The sequence below is a fragment of the Pteronotus mesoamericanus genome, unplaced genomic scaffold (genome assembly GCF_021234165.1).
Source record: "Pteronotus mesoamericanus isolate MK-2021 breed Mesoamerican mustached bat unplaced genomic scaffold, CSHL_Meso_final contig_74, whole genome shotgun sequence".
Taxonomy (NCBI): Eukaryota; Metazoa; Chordata; class Mammalia; order Chiroptera; family Mormoopidae; genus Pteronotus; species Pteronotus mesoamericanus.
The window spans coordinates 39,447,306-39,468,470 of record NW_026555247.1 but is presented as its reverse complement, the minus strand read 5'-3'; the positions used below and the strand labels follow the sequence as shown (position 1 = coordinate 39,468,470).

The window sequence follows — 21,165 nt, the reverse complement described above, 5'->3', positions numbered from 1 at the left end:
CCTGGATATAAAAACTGGAATAGAAACATCAGCAAGAAAAGTCTAGTGATTGAAAAGATTAACATATCACAATGTTGAATATGTTCCAGGTATCTAAAATTGATTAGCATTTGATTATCAATCATCACAATTCAATTAATAAACCTATAACAAAATGAAGAAAAATTTCAATAGAAAAATAAAGTGCATCAATAAAATTCAACACCAGTTAATGATTTTTTAAAAAATCCTAATATAACCAAAAATAGAATGAAAAATGTATGATATGATTAGAATTATCGTCAAGAAAGCCTAAAGTAGTAATCCTTGATGGTGAAGAATTGAATGCTTTCCCACCAAAATCAGAAATGAGAATACTACTAGTGTTCAGTATTGTTTAAGAGAAAGGATCTCAGCCAGTGGAAAGAAAATTAAATAGAAATAGAAAGGAAGAAGTAAAACACTCATTTCCCTACAATGTGATTTATAAGTAAAAAATTCAAATCACTCCACAAACTATTAGAACTAACAGTGAAGTTAGTAAGCTTATTCGATAAAAGGCAATATACACAATCAGGTGCATTTCTGTATTCTAGAAACAAATACTTAACAAAAACCAAATTTTAAAAACCAGTATCATTTTCTAATAGCATCGAATACATCAGAATAATTAAGGATATCATAGAAGATGGGTAAACTTGCATTGCATAAATTACAATGTTACTGAGAGAAACAAAGGCTAAATAAATGCAGGGGTGTACCATGTTTATATATTGGAAATCTCAAAATTGGCAAGATGACACCTTTACCCAACTTAACCTGCAGATTCAATGTAATTCCAGTCAAAACCTCAGAAGGTTTATTTTGTGGAAATTGACAGGTTGATTTTAGCCTTCATTTGGAAATGCCAAGATTCAAAAGTAGACAACAAAATATTCAAGAAGAACCATGTTAGAGGAATTATACCACTGGCTATAAGCCAATAAAGCTATAATAATTAAGACACCGAAGTATTGGCAAAGGGAGAGACAATAGACTAATGGAAGAGAATGGAGTCCAAACACACACTTCTGTGCTACCTGGCTCATGACAGGTCAGTGTGGGGAAATATTTTCCTTCTTTCAGCAAAGATGCTTTCTCAACCATATGTCCACATGGAATGAACTGCAGCATCACATCGCCGAAAAAGCCACTCCCAATAAAGCCTGACCTAAAAGTGTGAGACAAAACAATCAAACCCCTAGAAATTAACTAAGAGGACTGAGGGAAGGAGTGGGGGGAGGGGGCAAGGGAAAGTGGTGGGGGGAAGGCAGAGACAAATGTATTTGAATAAATTAATTAATTAATTTAAAAAGAAAAGAAAAGAAATTCTATGAAGCCTGGAAAAAAAAGAAAAAGAAAAAAGAAAAATCTCTCATTACCTTGCACTTAGAAAAGATTTCCATACGCAAGAGCAAGCATTACCCATAATTAACTATGGTTTGTCCCCTTTACAGGAAGCCGTGGCTGTTGGACCCCACAGCCTAGATAATCAGAGGACAGCCATTGCCAGGTGCTGTCTTTACAAATGCTGCAGCTGGCCGCCAGGGGCTGTCAGATCGGGCAGGGGCACAGGCGTGACAAGGAGAATGCTATCACACTGCAGTGTGCTCTCTTGGGAGTACAGAGCACCGGGCAGCAGAGGAGACGGGAGATGGCCCTGTGTTTGGTGGCAGAGGACAAAGCGTTAGTATGTGAATAAGCACTTTCCAGTTGCTCGAGGGGGAGAAGAACGTGCTAACATGGACTGTAGTTATACAATGTAGTCTGTGGAGTTCCTGGTTCTCGGCACACTGTAGATCAATCAGCAACCCTTGAAAGGAGCCGTATTCGTTGAAAAGAGAGTATCCGTGTTCTCCATCTAGTTGTAGTGAATTAGTGTGGCTTACTACAGAGATTTCGATTGGGCATAACATACAAAAATGTCCAGCAAATATACTGGGCTTAGTTCCAGTAAAATCTGTGATAAAATTTGTACATATAATACATAATCTAAAATTTCATTTGCTTTCTCCCCTCTCACCAAGTCTGTTTAATACAAGGGAATGTGCCATGAAGCACTATGGCTGATTCCTGTTTTAGTCATCTAACCGCTCAGACTCCACGCTTCAGGTCTTTCCTGGTCTTATAAAATTAATGCTCATGAAAACAATGAGTTCATATTATCAAAATTTCATGATCAACTATGCCTCTCTTGATGGAAATGAAGTCATGAGTCTCAGCCAACAAATGGCATGTAAAGCCCTTACCAAGTCGTATGAAAAGTGGTCAATTGTCCAGTTTGCCCTCCCGCCCCGACCCACACATAATCATTTGCTTGGAAACATGGTTATCTTTCTTGCACTTAGAAATCTGTTTAATTTTAATAGATAATCCACAAAATTCTCTGAGCATGCTTCCAATTAATGAGCATTAGCGACACAAACTTGGTTGGACTTGGGGGAAAACACCAAATCCAACCATTGCCCCACCTTCTTTCAACATTTTTCCATTTTCAAAGAAAACTGGGACACATGAGAACAGAATCAAGATAATTACTTTGCTATTCAAATGCTAAAATTAAAATGGAAAATGTGAAAAAGAAAAGAACCAATATTTTGGAAGAAGGCTAAATTCAAATGTTGAGTTCTGCTTGTTCATTATGTTTATGAAAGCCAGGTCTACTTTCAAATTTCCAGCAATATTTGGCAGCATAAAAGGCCTGACCTCAGAGTCCCAAGTCTCCCACTGAGTTTTGTTGCATAAAATCCAGAAAACAAGCCCATGTTCAAATTTCTTTTATGCTTTAAAATTATTTATACCATTACAAATCAAAAAATTCTCAGACAAATATATCATGTCAATTAAGCGTTTCATAAGAGTAACAGTAAACCGAAATAAAAATTAAAAAATCACATGTACTGTTTTATAACAGCAGAATGAATCTACCAGTAAAGGAAATTGAAAATAATAGATTCTTTTTGATAAGCAGCAGAGCAGTAAGTGTTCTCTGATACCTTGGGACCCTTCTGGCTTAAAAACAACTCAGGGTTTTTTTGCTCTCACAAGGTGAAACAACAGCGCAGGCATGCAGGGCTTGCTAATTATACCAGAAGTTCACTTAAATACAGAAACATTTTCTTTCCCATTTTGTTATCCATTTATATCAAACTGTTTTTTTCTATTTACTGCTGCTTTTAGCCATTATTACTGATCTTAAAATAGCTCATGGCTCTTCCAAGGAAATTCCTGCAATTTCTTTTGTTACTCCAAAACGTGAGAAGGAAATAGGAAGAGGGTATAGAGAAAGAGATTGATTTACCTATGACCAGGTGTGAGGCCTTGGGGAAGTTAACTGTTTCCAGACTCGGTTTTAACAATAAAACTGGAGCGATAATACCTACCTCATGAGTTTGCTTTGCTTGTATATATCACACTTGTATATAGAAATCTAGGCATGTATATTTACATATTTATATATAAATAGCATATATATTTATATATAAATCTAGGCATAACGTAGACATTCAATAAACGGTAGCTATTATTTCTTTTCACTACATAAAATTTCCTTTCTGTACATCCTGAACTTGTGGCTGAAATTAAAATACACATTTTAAAACCAATGTTCACACATTTCTAATTACTAGTACCAAATCTTCAGTGAAGGTAGAAAATGTTATTCTGAGAATCAGCTCTTTGAACAACTTATCCTATTTTCTATTCCTCCATCAGGCAATGAACTATCTGCTCAAAAGAAATCAAGGGAAAATGAGATTAATAAAATTTAGAAAGCAAAACACTTAAAGCTAGAACAAAGACCAAGATATAGGAATATAAACATTCCAACTTCCTAATTATCTGAAGAAATAGGAAAATGAAATGATAAATTGAAGTAAACAACTCAGACTGATTTTTCCTTGGTTCCTGTCCAAAGAGGATATACATTTCAGAGACCATATAAGTTGAGGCAAGTCACTGTACTACTCTGCTCTAGTCTTGTCATCAACCCTTAGCTTACACTTGCAGTATATGAGGTACACCGTCTAGATAAAAAGGCAGAGACCGTGTACCTATAAAAAGATGTTGGTGCAGAAACTATATTTTACAACTTTCTGAAATCCTAACTTATTATTTTTCCAGAGTGCAATGGATTTTATTTTCAGGGTTGAAACTATTGAAACCAAAATGGGGTTCAATTTGTTCAGGCGTGTGTGCGCTTGTGCACACCTGTGTGTGTGTGTGTGCAGTGGGCATGGCGGGGGAATAAGAAAGAGAAATGATGGATCTACACTACGCTTCCTGATCAGTCTGTTCCTCCTTCGCCTGTGGCCCCATTCTCTGGTTAATTACTTTTTTCTGGATTTATGACACACCATCATAGTTTTAATATATTTGTTTCTACCACCAGCCTATGAGCTTCTTGGGGGTAGATCTTGCATCTTACTTATCTTTGTCCTCATAGTGACTAGAATATAAAAGGCACTCAATTAATGAATCTAGAGGGAACTAAAGTTGCCGTTCGATTAAAATAAAGTTGACAGCTGCCAAAATGCATATGCATGCAATTATGTTTTTGTGTGTCCATTGGGCCATAACAAATTAATCTTATTTCATTCATTTGAACTCCTCTGGCTTGTTGGATATGAAAACTATCCTTGTGTGTGTGCGCGCGCATTTATGTGGTAATGGAAGGCATGAGTTTTGCTGCTGCAGGGCGTTTGGGGAGAACTCTTCACATTTCTCATCTTAGAGGAGATTAACCCAGGCTTTCCTGCATTTTTTCCTATTATTAAAAGTCAACACCATAAAAAAAAAGTGAACACCATGCCTTCAGCTTGTGTAAGCAGAAAATTAGGCTCCCCTCACTAATCATCCTCCGTCGGCCCCCACATCCAATCAGCTACCACACTGCGCTCAACTTACTCGCTGAGTTTTCATCTGTGCTGAGGTTTCTCCACCTCAGCCCTCTCGGGCCAGAAGGGCCGGCTCAGTTGCTGAAACAGATTTCCAACCGTCCTCCCTCCCGACACTGTTTACCTCGCTACACCTGGAGGGATATATTTCAATGTTTTCCATTTGGTTGTTTTGTCTTTGCTAAAACCCTTTCAGTTGCTGTCTGCCTAGCCTTGGGGTTAAGGTCAAAGTCCTTGTTGTAACATCTCCCTTCCTCTTGCCCGCTGGTCTCCTGTTCTTTTCAGCAGCTCCAAGTTCCCTCTGCCTGGACACCTGAATATCTCACTTCTCATGCCAGCTGAGATTTCAGCCTTGGATTACCCAAGTAATCCAACTTCCTTCGGGTGATAATACTCTACTCCTATGTGTTAATTCTTCAGAGGGAAGCCTCTTCCACGAAAATATGTAGAAGTACCAGATTGAACTAACATGTGCATGTTTCATATTTTAAAAGTAGAAAATTCTTGAATATTCATTAGAGTCCATTTCTTTTTTCTCTTAATTTAGTCAAAACATCAACCTACTCAATTAATATGCAACATCTGAAAGACATAACTTATGCTCTAAACATATTTAATGCTAACATATAGAGAGGCTATTCAAATTCATTATGTTCTTTAAAATACTTTTCTAGTATTCAAACCGAACTGTACATGAAAGCTGTTTTCTATTGCTTTATAACTTCCATAATGCAGGGACCACAAAGAACTATGATTTCTAAATGGTTATAAAACTCAAAGGGCCTAAAACAATTTTCCCAAAATAGGTGCTTTGATTAACATTTAAATTTTTTGTCACAAAATACATTTTTTAAATTTAACACTTTTTTTTCAAGTAGAACTAAGACCATTTGACATATTAATGTCATGTGGATTTTTTTATATATTTCTAAATAAAAAATATTAAAATATATATTCCCCATTAAAATACTGAAACTTCCTAATGAAAACACGAGAGGCAGATTTTCCCTTCTGTCAACCCAGTAGTGAACTAGAGCTTTTACAATCTCCTTGTTTTCAATAATGGAGTGGTTAACAAGAAAAGATTAAGCACTGATCATGTAATGATGGAAATCTATCACTGTAAATCTATTTATGCTTACAGTACACAGAAGTTTTACCTCATCAGTGTCAGTAGGAGAATCTTACATTTATTTCCAATATGGATAACTTAAAAGTACATTCATTTGGTGACTGAAACATTTTCCCACGTAGGTGAACATACTCCGCGCATTCAACTCAAACTCGGTTTCTTACTCCTCTCCTCCAGCTCCAGCCATTCACTTCCTAACTCAGCTTCTCTCCCCACCTGCGACATTGCTGTCCTTCAGGCTTGTGAAACCCCAGGGTCATCCTCACCTGTCATCCCTGTGATCTCATCAGCTGCAGCCTTCCTTTCAACCATTTAATCACCTCTGAAACCCCTTTCATCGCTCCCCCTCTCTTAAAACCCCCAGCCTGCCTAAATCCCTTCCTTTCTTAAAGTTTGCTTTCTAGCTGCATAACAAGGCTTCCTCCAACATTTCCAAGAAGCTCTAGTTGGCTTCATGTTTCGTCTTCCCGATTAAGAAAATTCTTCAAAATAGTGTCTCTCTGACAAGAAAAACAAATCACTGAACTTACAAATACCCAGAGAGTATCTTTCATTCAGGAAGCATTCAAGAGTAACACAGTTCCATTTTAAATATGAAACTGCCTTTTGACCCAGCAATCCCACTTCTGGGAATATATCTAAAGAAACCCAACACACTAATTTGAAAGAACACAGGTACCCCTATGTTCATTGCAGCATTATTTACAGTTGCCAAGATCTGGAGACAGCCCGAATGCCCAGGAGGAGAGGTGTGGATAGAAAAGCTGTAGTACCACCATTTACATGATGGAATACTACTCAGCTGTAAAAAAGAGAGAAAGCTTACCTTTTGAGACAGGATGGATAGACCTGGAGGGTATTATGCTAAATGAAATAAGCCAGTCACAGAAAGACAAAGCATCGTATGATCTCACTTATATGTGGAATCCAATGGACAAAATAAACTGATGAACAAAATGGAAACAGACTCATAAAAAAACAGAATGACAGCGGTCAGAGGGGAGGGGAGGGGAGGGGAGGGGAGGGGAGGGTTGGATGAAAGAAGAGGAAGGGATTAAGCAAAAACCCATAAATGCACACAGAGACTCAGACAACAGAGCGGTATTAGCCAAAGGGAAAGGGCGGTGGGAGTAGGCGGAGGTGGGCAAAGCGGGGGGAAATGACAAGGGGAGAGACTCTGCCTGGGGAGGTGGGCACCCGATGCAGCGCGCCTAGGATGTTTTGTTGAGCTACACACTTGAAACATGTATGGTTTTGTGAACCAATGTCACCCCAGGCAATTCAGTTATAAAAAAAGGAATACAAACTAAGACACACTATCAACAGAGATTTTGTTTTGTAGATTAAAGAAGATGGAGAAAATGTTTTTCTAATGACACCGTACAATTGCAAAATAAATTCCCTTGGTTTTTTGCTGTTGCATTTTCATTGTAATAAAAAGAAGTCATTTGTGTGATGCATTGTTGCATCTGAACAGGGCTTTATCACCTGCTGAGTTTGTTTATGCCGATGATTGTCCACTTATGAAAGTTCACTGAGGTTTACAAATTAACAACCTCAGTTTTAAAACAGAGATAAAGAGAAGAACCAAATCCACCTGAAAAACACTGCTCACCATCTCTTCCCAAAATGTTGGTCCTATTAGGTTTCTGTTTGTTTATCGTTTGCATTTTTTGAACCAGCACCCCTAGTACACAAGGTGCCCAATTCAAAGATGAGTACTCTCTTGCCATCTCCTATAGCTCTAAAATTGGGTGAAGAATTATTATTCAAACTAAAAAACACATAATCAAAAGCAAGTAGAAATAAACGTTTCATGTTCAAAGATAAACTTAGGCACGTTAAAATTTTTAAGAGTGTACTTGAGCAAAAATTGATTGAAATCCAGCAGTGCCTAACCAGAAATGGTTGAGTACCCCGCCCACAGGGGCACAAGAAAGACTTTCATAGATAAAAAGCAAAAGCAATCCAATGAAATTATTGACTGGCTGTAGCTTACATCCTAGTTGATTGTTTGTGACCTGTTGCCCTTAGGTTTCTGATTCCATGACCTTGAGCCATTTACAGCCTTAGATGTTAGCCTGGCACAGCAGCTGCCAGCATTACAGCCATCTCAGCCTAACGGCCTCATTGTTTAATTAACAATAGCAATTTAAAAAATTTTAAAGTACTATATACATTTCCATTTGTCTTCTATTCTCATCCATTTTCGACTTTTAAAATCATTGCAACAAGTCATGTGAAACAAAAGCAAAATAAAAGACTCACAAACCAGCAAATGCATGTAAAGCAATGTATTTGGACGATTGCTTTATTAAAAACATGCACATGCGTATACAATAAGGTCTGCTAATTTCTCCACGTCACTAAAGTATAATAAGGATGAACATTCCTTAGCTTTTGAGACTTGGATATGTATTTCTATTTATCAGAACAATGTTGTAGGGGTGGAAGGTGCACCTGTGAATAAACAGATTTAAATGTCTGTCCTCATGGAGCTTCTATACTGGTTACAAGTGAAATCTGGCTCACAGAAATTTCAATGTATACTAAATTATTTTTCTCCGAAGATTCACTTGTAGCAACTTATCTAGATGTCTTCACATTGCTAAATGGAACAAAAATTGTGTTGTAAAAGAATGAAAACAAATTATTCTGAACATGTTGGAAGAACTGGAAATAATACAACTGCAAAAACCACAACGCAAACAAACTAACCCAATTTGGGGGGTTTAATCACGTATTCCTGATTAATCTCCCAAATATAAATATTTACACATGTTCAATTCTACATCCTTTATGAAGAAACTCTGGGCTGAGAATGAACTGAACTTTCTAAAAGTTCCCCAAAATATTTTAAACAGGAAACCAGCTGCCTGCACCCAGCCATGGCAACAGGCTCAAAGCGCAACACTATAGGAGTTCACCGAAGTCCTTGAAGACTCCGAACGCTCGCCGGTCAGATTCAGGCCTTGAATTTATGCCTTCGAAAATGTAATTGCAGAGAAAGCCGAGAAAATAAAATTATTAGTGAATATGGACCTACCCAAGTTTCACTAGTATGTTTTTTCAAAAAGACGTGGTTAATTTATTTTGAAATCACAAGGCTACCAACCTCTGAGTAGGAACAGCATAGCTCTCAGAGAGTATATTGTACCTCTTATGGCAGCAATGGAAAAATATAAAATAAATATGTAAAACTGACTGTGCATAATTAAAAGTATACTCATTTATAGTACTATATTCATTTAAAATACTATAAGGATATTAAATCTAATGTTTTGCTAAGGAACTTTTTAATATTCAGAAAAACAAATAAAATAATGTAGAAAAAGCAAAAGAGGAACAATGGACATTCTTCGATTATGTAACATAAGGAGAAATAGTAATATCAAAATACATATCACTACAAATTATCAGAACAGCAGCTAATAAATACTATGTTGTTGTTTAGACAAACTGTTGATTTCTCATCTCAGCCACTGGCATTAGATTTATAGGCTTGTTATATTTCTATGAACTCTTCTAGGATTAAAATAATCTCAATCATGTATTTCTTTCTAATTTTTTGAATCTTAATGCAAAATAAAACAAGCAATCAGTTTTCAGGTTTATCTTTTGGAGAAAAATGCCTTCCCCAGAAAAACAAATATGGTTGCTGTGCAATATGTAAGCTACTTCAAAATCTTGATTTCACTGGGAAAATTTGTTGTAAGATTTTGTAATCTGAAGAAATAAAAGACATGAAATATTTAAGAATGTCAATGTTAGCATTTGCTCTGATGATCAGTTACTATGCATGCTAGTGAAACATTTTCCCCGTCCATACTTTCCCCACTTCAGACAAAATATATTAGTGATTTATTTAAATAGTCTCCCAACTTCTCCAAGAATCTTTTTAAGTGTTGATATATCAGGGTTTTGTCCTTTGGCGTAAGAGAAAATAACACTAAAGAGAAAAGCAATTTAACTAAAAGCAGAGATCTTAACACAATAACTAATTGATTTGGAATCAGATTTCCTCTGTTTGTTTTTATGGGAGGCATAGAGTTGTATTTCCTTCATAGAAACAAGTAAAAGAATTGGATTAAAAATGTCAAAATAACAGGAAGTGAATAGCTAGTGTTTATATTTTTCAAAAGATCTGGCTTTCCAGTCCCTAAAAATAGAAAATGTAAGACACATGCAAGGAAAACTGCAGCATTGAAGACCGGATTAAACTCATACATTTCTGAAAACTTGGTTCACTTTTACCTCCCCCCACCACGCCATTGTATAAATATTTTCTTTTCAACTCTTTCTCAAGTAATCCCTGTAATGTCACAACTTTAAATCATCCTCCAAGCTCTATTTTTCATTTTTTACTTCTCTATGCTCTCTCAGCTTTGTATCTTTCATCTAAATTATTTTTAAAATACTAGGAAATGTGTGGATTCCTAGAATTGGGTTTCATCACTGCCTGTTGGACACCGAGTATGCTTTCTTAAATTACATCAAGGGGAGAGCATACTGGTACCTACCAGTTATTGCCACAGGTCATCGCATTTTTCATACTTCTCAGTGACAGTACAACATAAATATATCACTATAACAACATCAGAATGGTGAAGCGGACCCCGTCAACTCAGAGTCAGAATCGGAAAACCTGGGGTAAATCTGTTCCTTGGGAAGTCACTCAGACGCATATCTTCACTTACTACAAGGAGACGTTTCTAAGCCTTAATGATGATCAGTGGTTGCTATGAGAATACTTTTGTAGTTGTTTATAGTCTGGGGTGTCATAGCCTGTCCTGCACAATGTGCTCATCGCTAGCCAGATGGAGCTATTGAGCCCTTGAAACAAGAGTAGTCTGAATTGAGATGTATTGTTAAGTGTAAATTAGGCACAGGAAGGAAAAGAAAATGTAAATAGCTTGCTCATTAATAATGTCATATTGATGACATTTTGGAATGATAACATTTTTAATAAATTGTGTTAAGTAAAATATATTATTAAAATTAATTTCACATCGATTTTTAAACTTTTTCATGTAACTTAAATTGTAAATGTTGCTTGAATAATATTTCTCATGAACAGCTGTTTCTAGAGCATCCAAAAACACTGAAGTTTTCTTCTTCATGGATATCGTACAGAAATATAAAACTATGTTTCGATTTTTAAAATATCTTAAGTGTGCATTGGGTAATATTTCTGTCTCCACAGAGGCTTCCTATCTATACTTCTAAGATGATTACTGACAACATTATTTACAAATACATGCTTGAAACATGCATTCTATTGATAGTGGAAATACACATCGAAGTAGTCATGCCTGCCATTCAAATATAACTGAGCAGGACATGTTCATACTCACGCAGCCACATGATGCAGGGAGGTGATGCAGGAGGGGTCCCCCCAAAATGCAATATACATCAGCCAAGACTCCAGATGGGCCTGCCCTCTCTCTCCTCCCGAGTCACCGTACACCTCCCTTCTAGACTCTTTCCATCAGCCAATGGGCACACTGTATGGAACACTTTCAGCCTTAAAAAATCGCCTTGATCCCCATCTGGGGCCATCCCATTTCTCTTGCATTTTTATAATAAATGTCTCTGAGTTGTTTTCACTCATCCCATTCTCTCTTGACCTCAGTCTATCTCTCAGGATGCACGGCTGCAAAAACAATCAGTGACATCTACATTGCTAAAGCTAATGTCTTTCCAGACTACTCAGTAGCATTTTCTGTAATTGGCTATTCCACCTTCTTAGGAGCAAGCATTCACCTGGCGTCCAAGAGGCCCTTTGCTCATGGGCCTCCCCCTGGCTTGCTGACCGCTACTGATCCTACGGGTCGGCCTCCAGCACCTGACCCTAAACGCCTCCTCTCTTCCCTGTGGTCACACTTCGAAATGCATCCAGTCCTTTGTTCTCAGAGCCACCTGTTTGCTCATGAGTTCTCCCATCTGAGATCTTCCATGAGCACTGGATGCTTGTATCCAGCTGCCAATGTAACGTTTCCACTTCAGTTCGTAACTGGCAACTCAAATTTGACATGTCGGAAAACAAATTCTTACACAAGGCCCCTCCCATCTAAACTGCTCCTCCCACTGTTTTCCCTCCATCAGTAAATGGCTATTTCATTTTTCTAGTTGCTTGGATCAAGCCTGAAAATCATCCTTGAGACCACTGTTTTCACACTGCACATCCCTGGTGTTGGGAATACCATCAGCTCTGGCAGGAAAAGGTGAACTAGATTTAAAGTCTCATCAGCTTCATCTCCAGTATTTACTCTAAAACCGCCTTATCTTTTGCCTGGACTATCATACTTTAAATGGTCCTCCTGCTTCTGCCTTTTCTCTTCTTCAAGTATTCTTTCTAACATAGCCAGAGTGATCCTTGTAAAACTCAACTTACCATGTTACTTCTAGGATCAAAACACCCACATCACTTTCTATCAGACTCAGGATGAAAATAAAAGGAATGACTGTGTCCTAGGAGGTTCTAAGATTTCTGAACCTGCAGTTCAAACAGTTGGTGTGTGGGGAAAATTTTAAGTAAAATTATCTTGAAACTGAAGCTGGATTAACTTTGCAGCAGACCTGTCTCTGCCTTGCTCACTCCTTGAACCTTCCAGCCTCTGGACACAGCTTGGAGAGACAACACGGTCTCCCTCCGGTCTTCCCCCCGCCTACAACACTCCTCCTGGTAGTCTTACTGCCTTCAGACTGACAGAGGGGACTTCTCTGATTATATCACAATGACACACAGTCTCCATTCCCTCCTTATCGGCCTTCTCCTTCTTTAAGCACTGATCGTTAATGAATGCATAACGTAGAACTCAGATATTCTGTTGCTTCTCTGGCTGGAATTTCTGCCTGATGAAAGCAGGACCTTTCAGTTTTGTTGGTGTCTCTGTTGTCACTGCCAGAACAGTGTCGGGGACACAGCAGGACTTTACCGCTGAACGGATAAGCCTGCAAGGAAACAATGACTTAGAGCTCACCTTTTTCTCCAAAAGGGATGACGAGTTCTACTAAATAAGTCAGACTCCTCTAAAGAAGGTGACTTTCAATAAGTAGATGCGGACAGACTTTTAAAATCACCCTAGAAAAAGATTTCAGTGAGTTTAACTTCCGTTTTGTGATGAGGAACGGGATTCTTCCATATATCTACATTACACACATGCACGCACACGCAGTGAATCTGTATCTACAAAAGACAAATATTTACACTTTCTAGGCCACCAATGTTTTTGAAACAGTGTAAAAATGGGTGGGGATTAGAGAGGAAAAAACCATGTGTACCCTTTCCACAAGAGAGCCAGGGGTGTTGTGAGACCGAGAAGTTAGGAGGGGGATGGGCCTCTGCATTATTTCAACTTCTGATACCATTTCTGACAAACATCTAGGTTTCTGGAATGTACTGTTTTCGTTCATTTAGATAGATGAACATGCTACTGAATAATATGACTTAGAGCGCAGCGTGGACCCGGAAGCCCACCTCGAGTGACCAGCTGAAGGTAAGACCCAGAGGCAGAACGTCACTGTCCCTGGCCCAGGCCCTGGCTCTCTGTGAGGTCGAACCTGCCTCTGTGGTAGCGCACCTGCTTTAACTCTGTAAATGCTGAACTTTCTCCCAGCAACCTGCACTATTAGGTCACATTTACTGTAGCCACACATCAAAGTTGAGAAGACAGCACCTACGTTCACATAGCATCAACATCTTTAGAATCCGTTATAACATGGGATAGTTGCCACCCATGTCTTCAACCCACACGATCATACGTTTTGTAAGTTAGGCCTGGTCATGAACAAAAGAACAGAGAGGCTTGCACAGCATTGGAGAATGTGATGGGAGGGACCGTAAGGAGCCTGTCTGTGACCCAATCAGTCTCGCCATTGGCTATGCCCACAAGAAGGTTCTGAACTAAAGATGAAGAGAAGCGTGCCTGAGCCTTAGCAAATAAATCCGCGTGATTACTCTACTCCTAATCAGGAACAGCTTATAGAGAGAACCTTCTGGAACAACATCAAACTCCACAGACTGCCTGGCACTTCCACATTTCCCTCCTCTCCGTTCCTACCAAGGGTTATCCCACCGAGCACTCATAATTCTCCCGCTTCATTTTTAAGTTATATTTTCATCTCACCCAGAAGATGAGCCAAGAAGACAGAAACCCACGAATACACACTGACTAATAAAGCCATTTCATCTCTCAGGGCCATCATAAATTCAACCTTTGACATATGCCTTCATAATCCTAAAGTCACTAAAGAAGGAAATGAAAAATTGTAGGAAAACCTCTCGAAACTATTTCCACGTGAAAACTGGTCTAAATTTGTCTCAGACTTTTCTTCATTGGAATATTTCCTCTTTACCTGCCATGACATTTCTAAATGGTTGCTGCAGCTTAGAAATGTGCTCATCGGCCAGTGACTGATAGGCTCACTTCTATTTTTGAAGTTTTAACTACAAATTAAAAGCAGACATTATGATAAGATACCCGTTGTAGGTTCTGCAACGGTCATATGTTTTGTGCTCAGCACTAGCCGCATCTCTCATTTAGCTATCAAAAAGAAAATACTTCTCTCAGAGATTTAACATCAAATAGCTTCTGATCTTTGCTACACATAATAGCAGTTGTTAGCAAACATCATTAAATATAAATCACTCAGATAACATTTAAATACATACTAATATTAATAATCCTCTGCAAAGCTATGACTTCAGCAGAATGCCCTTGAACACACCACAACCACCTTCTTTTTGATGGGTTGCCTTCCTCCCATGAAACATCCACTTCTCCTTCTCTTAAGTGAGGTCTCTAACTCCCAGGCAAGCACACCTGGGCACTGAGGACAAGAACTGAGTGCACAAGAGGCCCTCCGTGAAATCCGATCTTGGGATACAACCTAGACCTGTTTAATGAAAATAAAATGCTGTGAGGTCAGTCATCAAAGTATTTAAAAGGACAACTGCACTTACTGATTGAGTAACAATAAATTTCAAAAGATGAATTTTACACTTGAACTCTCCTTATCCATTTGGGGGTATGGCAAAAAGGCATTACCCCAGAGAAACCCAGCCAACGGGCAGTAAGCTTCCAAAGCAGCAGAGAGCACATTTCTAAAATGACAGCAAAGGCATCATTTTATATATCATATAAACATAGAAGTATCATCAAGTCATGAAAATCAATGATTGTAACCTGAGGTGGTTTAACTGAAAAGGGATAAAAAGAAATTGAATACTATTCCAGATACAAGCTCTATTGTATTTAGAGAAAAAGTAGTATGTTTAAGGTTTGGATATATGAGGGAAAAGTGTTAGTAAATAAGTTCTATTCTTTTTCTTATGGATATACTGTACTAGACACTATCTATTAGTAAAATAAATTTTATGTATGCTCTCCACTTAATAAAATAAAATTTTGGATGGCACCTTCCTTTGCTAATATTGAGTCCATAATTTTAAGAAGGTGTGGTCACTAAGCATTCATTCCTATCATACACATCACATAAACAAAGGAAAGCTAAAGTGTTCCCAATATTATTTCCAATGACCTCATGTATTTCATTTGTGCATAACTAATATTCAGTGAAAATCCATGATGCTATTTCCTCTGAGAAATCAAAAGATATCTCTTCAAATACCATATTCGAGAAAGAAACGAGCATGAGAGCTGATTATGGGACCACCAATTTAAGTGTAAGAACTGCTTATTTTCAGTATCGGTTCCTTTTTCCTTTCCCCAAAGGAGAGTGGAAGCACCTGAGAGACTTGGGATGAGCATGGACTTGCAGACGTCAGGGGCTGCTGTCTGGCCTGTGTTTTCCCAGCCTCCTCCCTGCGCTTTCTTACACCACCGCCAACGCCCATTCCAAACCATCCTGCTTAACTCCTGCCAGACTGACATTCCAAAAATACCAGCGCAGCATAGTGGAAATAGCTCTGGAGCCAGACAGACGTGGCTCGGAACCCCGGCCCCAGCACTTGCGCTCTCTGTGGCTTTACATAAATCATCGATCGTGTCCAAACGTCGGATTCCTTCCTATGTAAAATGAGGGTGATATGTAAAATGAAGGTCGTTTTACTGCACAGCTTTCAAAATTGTAGATGTGTATGTAAATTACCTCACATATAGAAAACATGTGTGTTGGCAGGATAATGATGGCGAAGATGATGGTGAAGAAGATGATGATGGAGGAGGAGAAAGAGGGAACAAAGACTCTCTCTCTTCAGGAATTTGCCATCACCTCACTGTATAGAGAAGGGCAAAGTTACTCTGCACAAATTTCTAGACGTTCCACAACTTCACCCCACTCTCTCTATGGAGCACGGTGTCTGCGACCCACAAAGGTGTATTTTTATCTACTCCAATGAGGCAAACTGCCCCCCCTTCTCTGCTCTATATTAATTCATGCCTTAAACTCCGGGGTCCGACTACTTTGCCAAAGTAAAAGAATCTCTCTGCTTCTCAGAAACTATCCAGTCCCATGGATTTCATGTGACTCCGCACAGAAAGCCAGGCTTTTATTTCCAGGTTTCTCTAAAATCTTGCTAAAAAGGAAATTTTGGAAGGTTCTGGCATTTTGGCAGAATTCAGTTGGCCTTGTAATACCAGCATCAGAGATAGGAAACATCTTTAACTAGAAGTGGCCTGAGATGATTTTCAATTTTAAAGAATGGTTGTTATTCTATCTGTGGCTCTAATAATGAGATGAAACCCTCATAAATTTCAAAGCCGCACCCGTAATGAGGCACCAAGAAGCTATGTTCCAGTGATCCAGCGATTTCTGAATCCAATGAAAACAAAGGAAGAATGCAAAAGAGAGACCATTAAATGATCTGTTATTTCACGAGAAAACTATTTTTCACATTTTGATAAAAACAATTCACATAAAGCATTTTTAGATATCATTCAAATAGACCTACTGGTGTTTCAGATCAGATTTCAAAATCACACAAAACTTATACACATATTGTATCACTAGCTTTTCAATATATCTTTTCAGTCAAATGCTTATGTAAAATATGGATAAAAGTCAGAATTTAAGAATGTTTCATATATATGTAAGGATATTTGACAACAAAATGATTAACAGCAAAACATTTAATCAAATGTCATAACGATATCCCATCCTAATAAAAATATTAGCAAAAATATATTCGCATGATTCACAGAAAAACAAGAGTTGATATAAAGGAGAATATCAAGAAATATGTATATTTCAATGCCATGTTACTTAAATGTTTTAATTATATTTTTAAAAATATATCCCTTATATTTCTATGTAACAGACTTACCAACTCAACATTTATTTCATAATTTATCTTTGCAAACATAGGCAAATACCTCACGATGGTTTCCAGAGATTCAGTTCTGTAATTAGTCTCTACATAGTTAAGCATCCATTTCTTTTTTTATGAACAGGATTTCATTCTTTTATTCTATTTCTCTATTTTCTCCACACTGCTGAGGCAACTTAAATAAAGGAATCAATCAATACTAATGCTAAGTTTGAAGTACGCTTTTCTGTTAACAATGACAGGAGTTCAGCAGGAAGACTAGCAAAATGGAAATAGCTCTAAGCTCATTAGCATAAAATATGAAGGTTTACATAACAATTTTATTTTTTTATTCTAAGAATATAGATTACTTTAAACACATTAACCCACATCCACTGGGAACTACAAAGTCAAGTTTTAATGTCAACATGTTCTATTACTGTCCAAATTTAGAGTTGAGATTCTTACCTGAGTTCTGTTTAGTACACAGTTATTTTTTAAAGAGCGGAAATGTATGACAAGCTGTCAGGATAAATAATACCAACAGTAGGAGAGGGGAGGAGGTTGGGAAGAAATCAAGCCCCCTTTAAGAAGAAACCCCAAGTCCCTCTGTTTCCCAGACCTACAGTAGTTTTGTTCTGCATCTCACAAGCAACTGCCCTTCCTTTTGCTCAGAGAACAACACACACTCTGCCCCAGCAGGAAAATATAAAAATTAAATAGAAAACCACAAGGTTATTAAGCATCTTACCCTCTGGGCTTGCGGGCTGCTGTAGCGGCTCAGTGTTACAGACACGTGTAAACAACAGAATTTCCTGCATCCCTTTCCCATCTGCATGGCTCTGGGGGCCTGGCCAACGGGATTATTTCCAGCATTAAGGCCACTCCACACTAACTTGAAAAAGATCCCCATTGGTTGTGAAGCTTTATCAAAACCAATACCACAACACCCTCGGTGGATCACAGAGAGCTAACCAAAATGAAGTCATTTCAGGGTTCCCTAACTGTGAGGATGGTTATCCAACACCGTCCACACAACCCTCTTGCAACTAAGTTCTGTGAATGAAAAGGGGAGAAAACACTCACCCCTTCATCCACAAGTTTGTTTAATGTTTAATGACAACAGTTATAGCTTGTAGTAGAAAAAAGTACAGTAAAATGACAGAAGAAGGTGTCTAACTGCCAAGATTACAAGAACAAAAGGAAATAACATTGGTCTAATCTGATTTTTATTAGTTGCTCCCCCGCAAAAAAAGAAAAAAAAATGAATAAAATACTTGCAGATACAAATCATGATATAAAAGCTGTCGGTCAGAAGCTTTCGCTTCAGTCATGTTGGCAGGATTGGGAGGGGCTGTCCCCGGGGGCCCCAGCAAGAGCTCCCGGCCCCCTTCCCTGGTGGGGAGGGGCAGAGAAAAAACTGAGTGACTTTCCAGTGACATAACACAGCCACCAGAAAGCAACCTGGTAGAGCCATGGGAGACCACAGAAAGGAACAGGACAGACCGCCCCAAGGAAAAGGGGGCTGAGGAAACACGATCGCTCTGCTCCTTATAAATAAGAAGCAGGAAAACAGTGCTGCAAAGCAGGGAGTTAGCGCCTTCAAATTATTTTAGTCTTCCTCCTTCTTAATTTAGGGGATTATTGTCAGCGTCAGCGTCAGCGGAATCACATTTGTCATCGCTTTCTATTTAACCCCATCCTTGCCCCCTGCCTTCCTGATGCGGAAGAGAGGGTGACCATTCTGTAGGAAGCCAGCTCACCTGCTAAGGTTTCCTTCCCCCCGGGGAACCACCCCCCATCTTCTCAGGGAACATGCTCAGCCACCATTCTCTCTCCCCTTTCTTTGAACTCTCGCTTTTTTCTGGATTTTCCCCTGATACTTTACACGCAACAGTTCTTCAGTCAATTTCACATCTGCCAATGGATTTCCCTTCCCATTCAGCTGTTGTCCTCGAAGGTACCATGCTGCTCCCCCTCAGGGTCAAATGGTCGCGGGAGGTCGCGGTAGCCCGGAGTCCCATTGAACCACCACCTCCTCCCTGCAATGCACCAAAGGGACTGTCTCTGAGAACACACACGGGCCATCCTTTAAAGTGGATAGACTCCTCTCTCGGTCCTCATTCCCCCGCGGTCTCCTCGGCCTTCCGCGCTGTGCACCAGCCCCCTGGCGCGCAGGCTGTTCTCTTCTTCTCCTCTGTCTGCACAACGCGGTCCGCCTCTTCCTCTCCATCAGGCCAAACCTCTGCCTCCGACCTCGGCGTAGTCTCTTTGCCCTCCAGTCCCCGCGCCGTGCACCTCAGATAGGTTCCCACGGAAATCTACTGTAGTTCTGAATGATGTCATCCATTCTCATGGCTTCAATTATCAGTTGTCTTTTCAGAAGACTCCCATTATTGACGTTTGGATCCAATTCACTTTTGAAGCTTCAACACTGATTGGCACCCGCACGTTAGAAAATGCCGCAGGCATGTCATCAACATATTTAAAGCTGCGATCTTCACCTCTCCTGTGCTGTTTATCTCAGAAATGCCACCTGCTCCTGCGGCTTACTAAAGGAAAATCCTGGAAGGCATCCTGGACTCCTTGTCTAGCTTCTTTCCAATCCAGCATCACTTCCTTTTGATTTTATTTCCATAATATGACCGGTTCTCTCCCTCCCAACTGCCACTGCATGTTTCATAACAAGCGTTAAGGGGAGCACAAGGAAAAGGGAAGAGAAATTCAGCCTGGGAGTTTTCATAATTTGCAGGCAAGTTGACATCTTAAGGCTCTCAGCACACTGACCGGGGCTGATTTTTGTGTGTGGATTCCAATTTCATTCTACAAATTAAGCCTTCCCTGTGAATTCTATGATTTGCTTACCCATTATCCTCTCTCCCCCTCCTCCCCCAAAAAGGAATTTTTATTTTTGTTTGGAGCAACAATATAGTTAGTTAAAAAAAAAAAAGAAGAAGAAGAAGCTTCCGGCTCCTGGTTCCAAGATTTCCATCGTAAGTCCACGTAGCTACAGGGCACAGTTTGGCCAGTGACATGTGGGTGGAAGGAAGGCTGATGAGCAGTAATGGACAGTTCTGTCTTCGCAGTCTAGAGACCACTCCATGTCACTCCTTCCTCCTCCTCCTTGAGCAGAGACAGGAAGCAGGGGGTGGAGAACGAATCTCCCGCTAATCGTGAGGTCACAGTTCAGATGGGCGCCACTCTGAGAGCAGCGTGACTGGCCTCGTGCGGGCTCGTGGCGGTGATGTGAGGGAAAGAGGAAGTGACCTGGGAGAGCCACCAGGTTTAAGCTGTGGCTGGCTTACTGAGCTGGGAGCTCCAGGACAGGAGAGGCTTGTGTCGGTATCTAACTGCAGAAACAATGGGGAATAAATATTAATCAGAACGGATTTGACTCCAGATTCTTATCACCTAACTGGGGAGTCCAGAAGGAACCATGAAATTGAAAACCCCCATAGAATCTTTACTCACCGTCTCTGCTCCCTATTCCCATAGTTAAGGCTGCAGCCAAGGGCTGGATGTGTGCACCTAGTCACGTGTTGGTTTCCCCACTCAGCTGTGCACTTCTTAGGGAGAGAATACTGCATCTGCCTTTGAATCTTTTGCAAATAAACAAATTAATGGATATGTGAATAAGGTATAAATCAATGTTCTATGAAAGCATTAAAAGAAAAAAATTATGAGGGTATCTCAAAACTGGACAAAGGGTAGAGAATAAAATAAACTAGAAATATAGGTCTTTAGAACATTGAGTAAGTGTATGGTGATTTTTTAATTTCTCCTAATTTTTTCTACTTTTATAACTTGAAAGAATTAATAGCACCCACATCACATACTCGTATGTGTACCTC

At 39.3% G+C, this 21,165-nt stretch overlaps 1 protein-coding gene across 2 annotated transcripts in view; it reads right to left on the bottom strand.

Annotated features, from left to right (window-relative positions):
* Positions 1 to 18,114, bottom strand: part of CCDC102B (coiled-coil domain containing 102B) — a 144,675-nt gene extending 126,561 nt beyond the window's left edge. Inside the window, exon 1 of one of the 2 annotated variants that reach the window (XM_054583777.1) lies at positions 18,066 to 18,114. The gene's annotated coding sequence lies outside the window, so the exon portion shown is untranslated. Of the gene's footprint in view, positions 1 to 14,775; positions 14,845 to 18,065 lie in introns of those variants that run through there. The other variant, XM_054583778.1, reaches the window with a different exon arrangement.
* Positions 18,115 to 21,165: the final 3,051 nt, after the last annotated feature.